Here is a 9424-nt window from a genome sequence, read left to right as displayed (position 1 = left end):
TGAGATATGTTTTTCACAATGTGTATGCTTTATGAGTGCCTATTTTAGTATTCCACATTCACGCGATTTTTTATTTCCATTAGTGAAGCACGTGATAGTTGTACATACATTCAAAGAAGCTTATACATATGATTAATAAAAGAACATCGCATAGTCCTGCGAGCTCATCACCATCGTAATCTATCGGAATCATAATTAGATAACACAATGCATAGTAATAACATCTTGATTCTGCGAGTCGTCATTCATCATTGATTTTGCCACCAAAAGCCGCCAAACTGTTGGTGGGCATCGATGGAGTATTGCGTCCGGATTGGAAAGCGGATCCAACTCGCGAACAGCTGGTACCATCCGAGAGATCCTTACCCGTCTTGCCATCTTTGTGAGATTTCTTCGCATCCGCGCAGCATGACCAGATGCTACCACTCCATTCTCGTTGGAACCCGGAAATGCTGGACAGGAAATTTCCAAACATGTCACTTGATGTCTTCTCGACTTCGGATTCATCGGTGCAGGGAACTGCTCGAGATCGGAAAATGATCCAAGGTGGAGGTAAGATGGTTTCGGATTTGAGCAAAGTCGATGGCATGAACGGAGCCGGCGAGGAAAGGAGTCGGAAAATTCATCGTCCATGGTTAGACCGAGTAGGTCTGCAGAAGCCGAAGTTGGGTCATGCTCGGATTTCAGTTCGTTGTTAAGGTCAAGCTGAGGGATGTCCGACAGAAGGTTTGTTGCCGCAGGATTTTCCGAGAGGTTGATCGTCATCATCCGGATTGAAACTTGTCGGTTTAGTTTCATTTGGTTTCTTCGACATCTTCGTCTTTGAATTCGTCCTGCGAAACAATTGATGGATTAGATTACATTTTTTTTGATTTTGAAATAAATAATTTCATGAAAGAACAGCATTTGATCATCGTCTGCCGGTTTGTCCACTTGGTCCTGACCTTCTGTTTCCTCCTCCTTGGTATTGGGGTTCGCTTGAGTGAGTTCCTAGAATGGAAAAGGTAGTGCGGGTCCTTTGAGAGGCTCTTTAGCGCTGTTTTGTATGTTCTTGCTCTTCTTCGCAAACTGAAGCATCGAGTTCTGATAGCCCACCAACGCGGGAGAACATGTGTCCTAGCAGCTGCTAGCAGATCAATCTGTAAACAGTCGCTCATTAAAACATTTTTCGTAGAGGAAGTCAATTGATATTGAATATTTTAATTTACCTACTTAACACTCCAACGAGTATTGTCGAACTTCGTCTGGCGTCTTACGTCGCTGGCCGCGAAATTTTCCAGCCTGTCCGGCCAGTATCGACCGATTTTTCATCCAGCTCAGCGCCGCCCGGTACTCGGTCGTTCCTGTTCCATCTGTTGGAGTGTCTTCTGGATCCACCACGGCACGCCCCTTGAAGGTTTGCACGTCATGATGCAGTCGCAGTAAAGGCACCCGAATCGTAATACGCTGCTGACCACAGTAGGAGATTGCCTGCCTGTGTTACATCAGTTTACCGTGGTGGGAACTTGCCGACCCGCGGTTTTCCCAACGAGTTTCCTCCGTGCTAGAATGCAATCTTTCCTGATATTGGTCGATGATGCGATACAGTTGTTGAGAACTGTCCGCCACCGATTGAATAGCTCAATCTTTCGCGTCGTTTCCATCAGAAGCGACTATATTTTCATCCTCTTTGAGCCTAAACCGAATACAGAGAATGTCGTCATTAGAGCAGTGCGAGTACATATTGAAGTTACACCACGCCTACTGAGCTCTGTTGACGCCTTTTGGTGACCCAAAATTGATGCTGGAATTCGACTCAACATTTTAAATCGAGGCAACGACAAAGCAAAATTTTGAAAAATAAACGGAAAAGCAGGAAAACTTTCAGGTGACTCGTGCCTTCCTGTGTTGTATTTTGACAACTCAAGAAAGGGAGTCATTTATCGATTTTCCAGCCTTCGTACAACTGGAACGGTGGATGACATGGGTAGAAAAACCTTCCTTTGTTATCACATTTTGGTAGGATAAAACACGTGCAGAAGCAACCGCTTTGATCAAGAATTTTAATATTGTATCCACTGTTGTGATTGATTGACCGTTAGTTGAACATTTGCTATTCTCATGCTTTATGATGCTCAATAACCTAATTTAGTAGAATAGACCACATCAGAAGAGCAAGGAATAATCTATATAATAGAATTGAGAATAGTTTGTAAATAAATTACGAATAGAAAATAATATCTATATAATAAAATGAAATGGTCTGTGTTCGTATTCCATAACTCGAAAACGGCTGGATGGATTTTCTTCATTCCTTCAGCAAACATGTTAGTTATCGTTTCGACGGTTTATTTGATATTTCCCCATGCGAAAATTATGAGAAATATTGAGTAACCCGTAAAAACTAAAATTAAGAATCGTATGTAAATTTCGCATTGACAGTTCACAATGCGCATTTTCGCTTACTATGCAGGGCAACGTCTGCCGGGTCAACTAGTTACAGAATAAAATTATAGAAAAAGGTATAGGTGGGTATACCAAATAAGTTCAGAATAAATAATAAAATAGTCTGATTTAAAACAAATTTGTGGTTTTGTACAGAATCTGTAATTCCCTAAGATCACGAAGAAATATTCAAGCTAAAAAATAAACGAAGTTATTTGTATTTTCTTTCCATTTATTCTGTGTTATTTCTTCCTAGGGGTCCTTCCGTGCGGTAAGATGCGGCTACAAAGCAAGACCATGCTAGGTGGCTTGTCATTCTCGGTGCCGGTCTAGGCAATTTCGGATTGAAATTGTCTCGACTTCCCTGGGCATAAAAGTATCATCGTGCTAGCTTCATGATATACGAATGCAAAATGGTAACTTTGGCTTAGAAACCGCAGTAATAAATGTGGAAGTGCTTAATGACACTGTTGCGAGGCGGCTCGTCTCCCAGTGGGAAATGCCAATAAGAAGAAGAAGATTATTTCTTTCTTAATACATTAGACCAGATTCTGATTTAACAGCTGTAATTATTCTCTTGATTCTAGTCTACTTATATAGCTATATGTAGACGAAGAATCAGAAGGAATAAATTATACATGCCTTTTCAAATGTTGGTTCAGAAATTGGCAATTGTGTTTGAGTATGAGCTGCACATTTCGTAGTTGTACTTGTTACTGAACAGAACAATCGTAATTGCACAAGATATCAATGCGGGTTTTCTGTTTAATTTCAATAAATATAATTATTGATTATAAGATTATTCAACAGATTCAACAAATAGACGGAGGCAAACTTTGTCTCATTTTAGGGCGTAATTGTTTCACGAAATTCCTGTCGGAATACCAATTTCGATTTGTTAAAGAATTTCCAGCCGTATTTTTAACGCGATATCGCATAATTTGAAGTTCTTATTACGTCCTCAACGTTAATTATATTGCCGCATTTTAACCAAACGTATCTATATTTTGTACTTTTAGAAACCTGAGATATTGACCATGTGCCAAGCGATTCGGCTTGTAATGTAAATTAAGCGTTGGTAAAGTACAGAACTGCACTTTCGCCTTTCTCATATACAAAGAGTACGTTAAGGCAAAAGGATCACCAAACCGAATTATGATAGAAGGCTCGGATACCCATAGGTTATATATACCAACTGACTAAGATTATCCTATTTGGTCCTGCAATCGACACGGAATGCGGCTCAGTTATTTGTTATTCACAATTTGTCGGTGGTCATTGTGTTCCAGAATTAATAAAAAAACTTTGTTTTTGCCAAAAGGTCCCAATCGATTGAACAAAAAATTCAAATCGATCAAGAATTTTTTAACACATACGACGTTAAAGGTATTTCACTCCAATATTTAACTAATATTCCCGTTACAATATGTGCTGGCTGTGCGCTGCATGTGGCCCCTGCTTGGTTATTGTTTCATCAATGACACGCACGTGTTGTGCATGGTCCTGATTTCCATTCATAATTGGAAAAAGCACGAAATTACAGCATAACTTTTACGCGACAATGGCAACAATTGCATTTACAATGACTAGGGGTATAAGATACAATCATTTTGTTATCTCGTATTGAATAAATTGACCTTTTCCGTCAACATTTTTTTCGCTTAATTGGCGCTTGATGTTGCATGAAGAAGAAGAAGCAGAAAGAGATAATCGAAAAATCTCCTACGGGAAACTATGAAGAAATTTTAAAACGCTTCTCAAAAATTCTAAAAGCAATTTAATTAAAAACGTAGCAGTACGGCGTTGGACTTTTCAAACTAATTTCGAAAACCAATATTTTTGACGTTCTAAATATTTAAAATTTGAAACAAAAAATTGAAAATGTGCTGTTTTTCAAGATTGGTCTAACATTTTGAACGATTTTGAACGAACATCGGGTGAAATATTCAGGCCGGTTCACAGTGTAGCAGTTTTTCGGTTTTTGTTTCTAATTTTTGAAATATCTTGGCGGTCATATGGCTACCACTACTGCCTCATACGCAGGAGGTCGTGGGTTCAATCCCAGGTCCGTTCCATTCTCTTACTTTGTATCTTCCTATATATTTCTCAATGTTCTAGCTATCGCTAGAACTGGAAATGAGCTTTTTCATCGTTCCACCCTCTACTATACAACTTGACTAGTTCTAGCAGGTAACTGTAGAATTCGAAATGAGCTAAAGCTTGTTTCGGCATCCAATTAGATTATAACCAGGCAACCTCGTTCACCAAGACGAACCTTGCCATTGAACCAAAACCATCAGATTCTAATAAAAATGCCGCATGAACTCGTGGGAGTGCAGAAATTCTCGACTTGCAGTGGGCGAGTGATTGTATAATCATCCATGTCTTAGATGACTTTTATTCCATTACTGGTATTGTGTTATTGTTGATATATTTCACTTCACCATTTTCTTGAAAGTGACACTACCCATTTTAATGGGTAGTGGCGCTTTTAAAGAAAATGTGGATTTTTCACGGTGGAATAATATCAACAATAACATAGTAACCATTAATGGGTAAAGTCATCTAACCGTGCATGAGACGGCCAGCGCTGTTATCAACCATTTAGAAATACTAGAGCTCTCGGACTGTGCAATTGAGGTTGAAGAGCAAACTTGCTTCTTCCATTGGTTCCCTGTAATTGGGTCCAAAAATTAAGAATCGATATTTGATTTTCTCGGAGGGTGAAACGCCTGTCATCCGCGGTACAATGGCACTTCTACCCAACATCATTTTTGGTACCCAGTTTCTGGGTACCGCCTATTTTGGGTGGTTGGTTCATATGCAGTTAGTGCCATTATCGGCAATCAACTTTGCCTGGCGAAAACATGCAAAGTTGAGGTACATCGAGCCTTTGTGTTTGTATGGCTTCCTTGTGCTGAAAAATAGCTGGTCGATACTCTGAGGTTTTGTTATCTTGAATTAAACGAAATTAAATCATAATACCACCGCCATATTGAATGAATAATATGCGTATTAGCTTTCTTCAGTCCCCGGATTTTTCTTTCAGGTAACGATGAAGTTAATCATCCTGAAACTACATTCATCAGTTTAATTCAAATTAAAATATGAAAATTACTTGACTCGTTATTCAAATATGATTTAACTGCTTTGACATATACGGGCCTGATGTTTTAGGGCTGATGGTTCATCTGTTCCAAATGTTACAGACCTAATTTAAACTTTTACCAGAATTTTTATAACATCAGTTCAAGTATTCTTGAGCGATGTATATCGTTTGCAACCATAAATGAGGTAGGGCTTTAAGACCCAATTGCGATTGTTCTGGTCAATCACGGAGTAGCAGCTACGAAACGACGGTCACTAAGCTCACGTTCAAGCTCAATTTTTAAAATAGTTAGGGGCCTCACAAAATAATGGGTTCCTCGGAAAGTTGACCCTAAATAAGCCAAAGAATCGACTGAGACAATAAAACGAGATGCAATTTTGACGGGAAAGGTCAAACTTAATAACAAGCAAAGGATTGACGTGCCTTTTCTTGATGCGTAATAAACACGTCGTTTTATTTCACTTGCAAAAATTGTCAAATTACCATTATCCCTTTAGAGGAAACATAAACACAGTCGCGATTCGCTGGTTGGGATTTAATATTTGTTCCGCTGGTTGGGTCATGGCCCAACTAAAAAGTAACCTTACGTCAGAATTCAATGTAAACACGGAAAACGGGTGAGCGTCTCTGGACACACATTTGTGATGTTCAAGTCGAAATACACGTGTTTAAATGGCTGTCAGTTGACCCAACTAAAAAACCGACTTGCACCTGCATTCAGGACCAACCAGCGAATGACTGTATGCAAATTTCGTTAAGTTTAGATTGGTAAGAGTAAAGTTAATTCAATAGATTTGCAAAGACATTACGTCTATTTTTTCCATTCAGGCGAGACGAATGAAATTTTTTTCTGGATTTCAATTAAAATGATTTTTTCCGAATTTGTGAAACCTTGTATTTTTACTATTTTTTCCCCATCAAACGCATCAATTTTTGTACATCATTGTAGATGATCTAAACATATAGCAACCCAAGACGAATCGACAAGTAATAATCTGCAAATTGGTCCACTCATTAGTGTTATAAATATTGCCCCAAACGAAATGCAAACTCATTTTATATAAATTTATAAAGATGATTACAGTCGCGATTCGCTGGTTGGGCCACAACCTCGACCTAATTAACGAATCTGTTTTTTAGTTGGGTCAACTGACAGCCATTTAAACACGTGTATTTCGATTGATCATCACAAATGATGTCCAGAGACGCTCAAACCCGTTCTCCATGTTTACATTGAATTCTTACCCATACCGTTGTTGCTTTTGCATAGCAACTGCAGACCAACTAAAAAGTGGCCCAAGTATTAAAATTCCAACCAGCGAATCGCGACTGTATTTATCTGAGGTTTTGTCGGTTTTGTCAAGATATTTTAGTTACCAGATAAAGAGTCGCTTCGGTTCCCTTTGTTCTGCTGTTCGAAACATGTGTGGTACACCTAACTGTCAAATCGTATATATTTTTCCTTACTTGACATATAGACCCCTATATCCTCCCAGCAAAAGATGTTCCGCACAGCGACAATCTTTATTGACTCAATTTAATTCATGAAAAATATTACTTAGGTCCTTTTGAAAAGTTAAGCGAGATTTTTCGATTATCATCTTTCTGCTTCTTCTTCTTAATGCAACATCTAAGCGCCAATATATAGCAAAATAATCACTAAAATATCTTTTGTTTTGTCCGGCAAAGAATATCGTTTAAATTATATATGCCAATATTTTTTAACACCCCTAGTGCAGCTCACTTGGCTTGGCAGCAACAAAACAAAACAACAACATCGAGCATCAGTCGGTCAGCCTTCGCAGCACACGCGGATACGCAACAATTGTGCTAGACAAGAGCGATGAATACACGCGTGCGTGCCGAACGCGTCAAACAAAAGAATTTCTTGCGATATTCGTTTCGGTTTGACGTACCGCACGATCGACGCGTCAGTATGTCATGCAAATTGAGTCGGCTTCGAACGAACTTCTTCCGAAGTTTATGTCGTAACGGATGCGTTGTTTAGCGCATCTTAGGGAATCAGGACTACTTCCGTTAAAGTCGTATCTGGAGAAAACAACTTCGTTAAACGGTATAAATTATTCGATAATACAACCCTGCATACTACGCCAGAGTCCAGCCAGCGACGACAGCCTGCACACAACAAAACGATTCGAGACTCCGTCAGTGGCGGACGGTTTGTGGAAGTCAGTGCAAATTTATTCGCATAGTTGCAAAGTCTTATCAACTTGCAGCAGTGTGGTGGGAAAAGAAACATCGCGATAGAAGCGATTTCCATCCGGAAAGGTCCAATTAGAACAGATAAGCGAATTTTCCATCGAATGAAATTTTGTACACACACGCATACGGACGCAGCAGAAGAGAGACAAGGTTCAAGATTTTCACCTGAGTGCTTGCTAGTGTCGGTAGGACGGAGAAGGTAGTGACGTGTGCGTTCTAACGACGGGTGAATAGAAGGACGCTTCGATTGGTTGACCGTTTGACAGGCGCTGAGAAGATTTTTTAACTTTGTTCAAAGTGCCATAATTTCGGTGCAAAGTGCAATTTGCGGAAAATTGCAAGTGACGAAGTTTTACGAATTTTGCCATAAAGTGCGTTTTAGGTGTGATTTTAAGGGCAGAAAAAGGACCGAGCGCAGCTCTGTTGGACAAGATGGCGACGGCTGTGGAGCAATCAGCGTCGAGCTCGTCGCTCGGCACAGGATGATGATTTTTCATACGTTTTCGCGTCATCGTTCAGCAGCAGCAGCAAAATTTAGTGCGTCCTCGTCGCAGAAGGAAGAACAAAACCCAAGATCAGCAAGTGAGAAGAGTGTGTGCAAGATTTTGGGCTCGCGCGGAAAAAATCGAACCAAATTGAGTCCGAGAATATCTCCTGACATGTGTCAGGTGAAAATTGGTGAAATTGGTAAAGTGCTGGTGGAAATCGCTGAAGTGTCCTGAACGAAAATCTGGTAAGTGCTACTGCAGAGTCAAAATGGTTGCCAGCAGGCGATTTTTCTTGCTTCATGCTGTAGGGGGAAATTTTTTTTGCTGCTACGGTGTCCTTCCCTGACACAGGAAAATCAAGAGGCTGTTTCTGAGACGCGATCGCGTAGGCCTGCGCAGTACACAACAGCATGAAAACAAAACAAATCGAGTTCTGGAGAGACACAATCGAAAATAACCTTTACCCTTCCCGTGGGGGTGGTGGCAAGACGATTCCTTTATTTCCGACCTACTACTGCGTTGGTTATCAGAGGAAAATTTATATGATGGAGGAAGGCACTTTTCCAGAATGCACCAAATTGCACTGGTCTCCCTCTCCGCCTTTCGAGGCGGAAAAGATGCATTTTACGATGATGCTTTCGATCGGATGGTTTCTCAACAAAGAAAAGTGTACACCTAATTTTAGCATATATTTGAAAGGATATTTTGACAATCAAATTGTTTGTCGATTATGATAATTTTGCTCTAATCAATATTCACAGCAATATCAAATTATGCGATTTTTATGATTTCTGCAGTTCAAATAATTGTTTCAATTATTATTGCATTGCAATTGAAATTTGACGTTCTTGTTGATTTACATATCTTCTAGCCAAGTTGTAGGATGTGTATGCGATTTTATAATAAACTAGAAAACTAATACTTTAGGTAGTGTAAAATGTATTATAATTTGTTATCTATAATCAAATCTATTATAAATCGTTTTATGTAATTTGTAATCTTTCATAATCACACATTTGAAAATCCAGTTAAGATGAGTATATTGTCGCAGCTTAAACAGTTTGATATAGTTACAACATAGTAGTTACTAAGAGTCTAAGCAGTTCACATAGCATCACTTACTAAAGGAAATAAAATGTTCAGTACATTTAAATTAATTTGATCTTATCGAAAGAACGAT

The 9424-nt window shown here is 39.3% G+C and overlaps 1 pseudogene; it reads right to left on the bottom strand.

Annotated features, from left to right (window-relative positions):
- Positions 1–241: 241 nt before the first annotated feature.
- LOC134209200 (islet cell autoantigen 1-like protein) overlaps positions 242–9424 on the bottom strand; it is a 23958-nt pseudogene continuing 14775 nt past the window's right edge.

This window comes from Armigeres subalbatus, chromosome 2 (genome assembly GCF_024139115.2).
Source record: "Armigeres subalbatus isolate Guangzhou_Male chromosome 2, GZ_Asu_2, whole genome shotgun sequence".
Classification (NCBI taxonomy): Eukaryota; Metazoa; Arthropoda; class Insecta; order Diptera; family Culicidae; genus Armigeres; species Armigeres subalbatus.
Note: the sequence above shows the minus strand (reverse complement) of the source record. Positions and strands in the feature narration are given on the sequence as shown.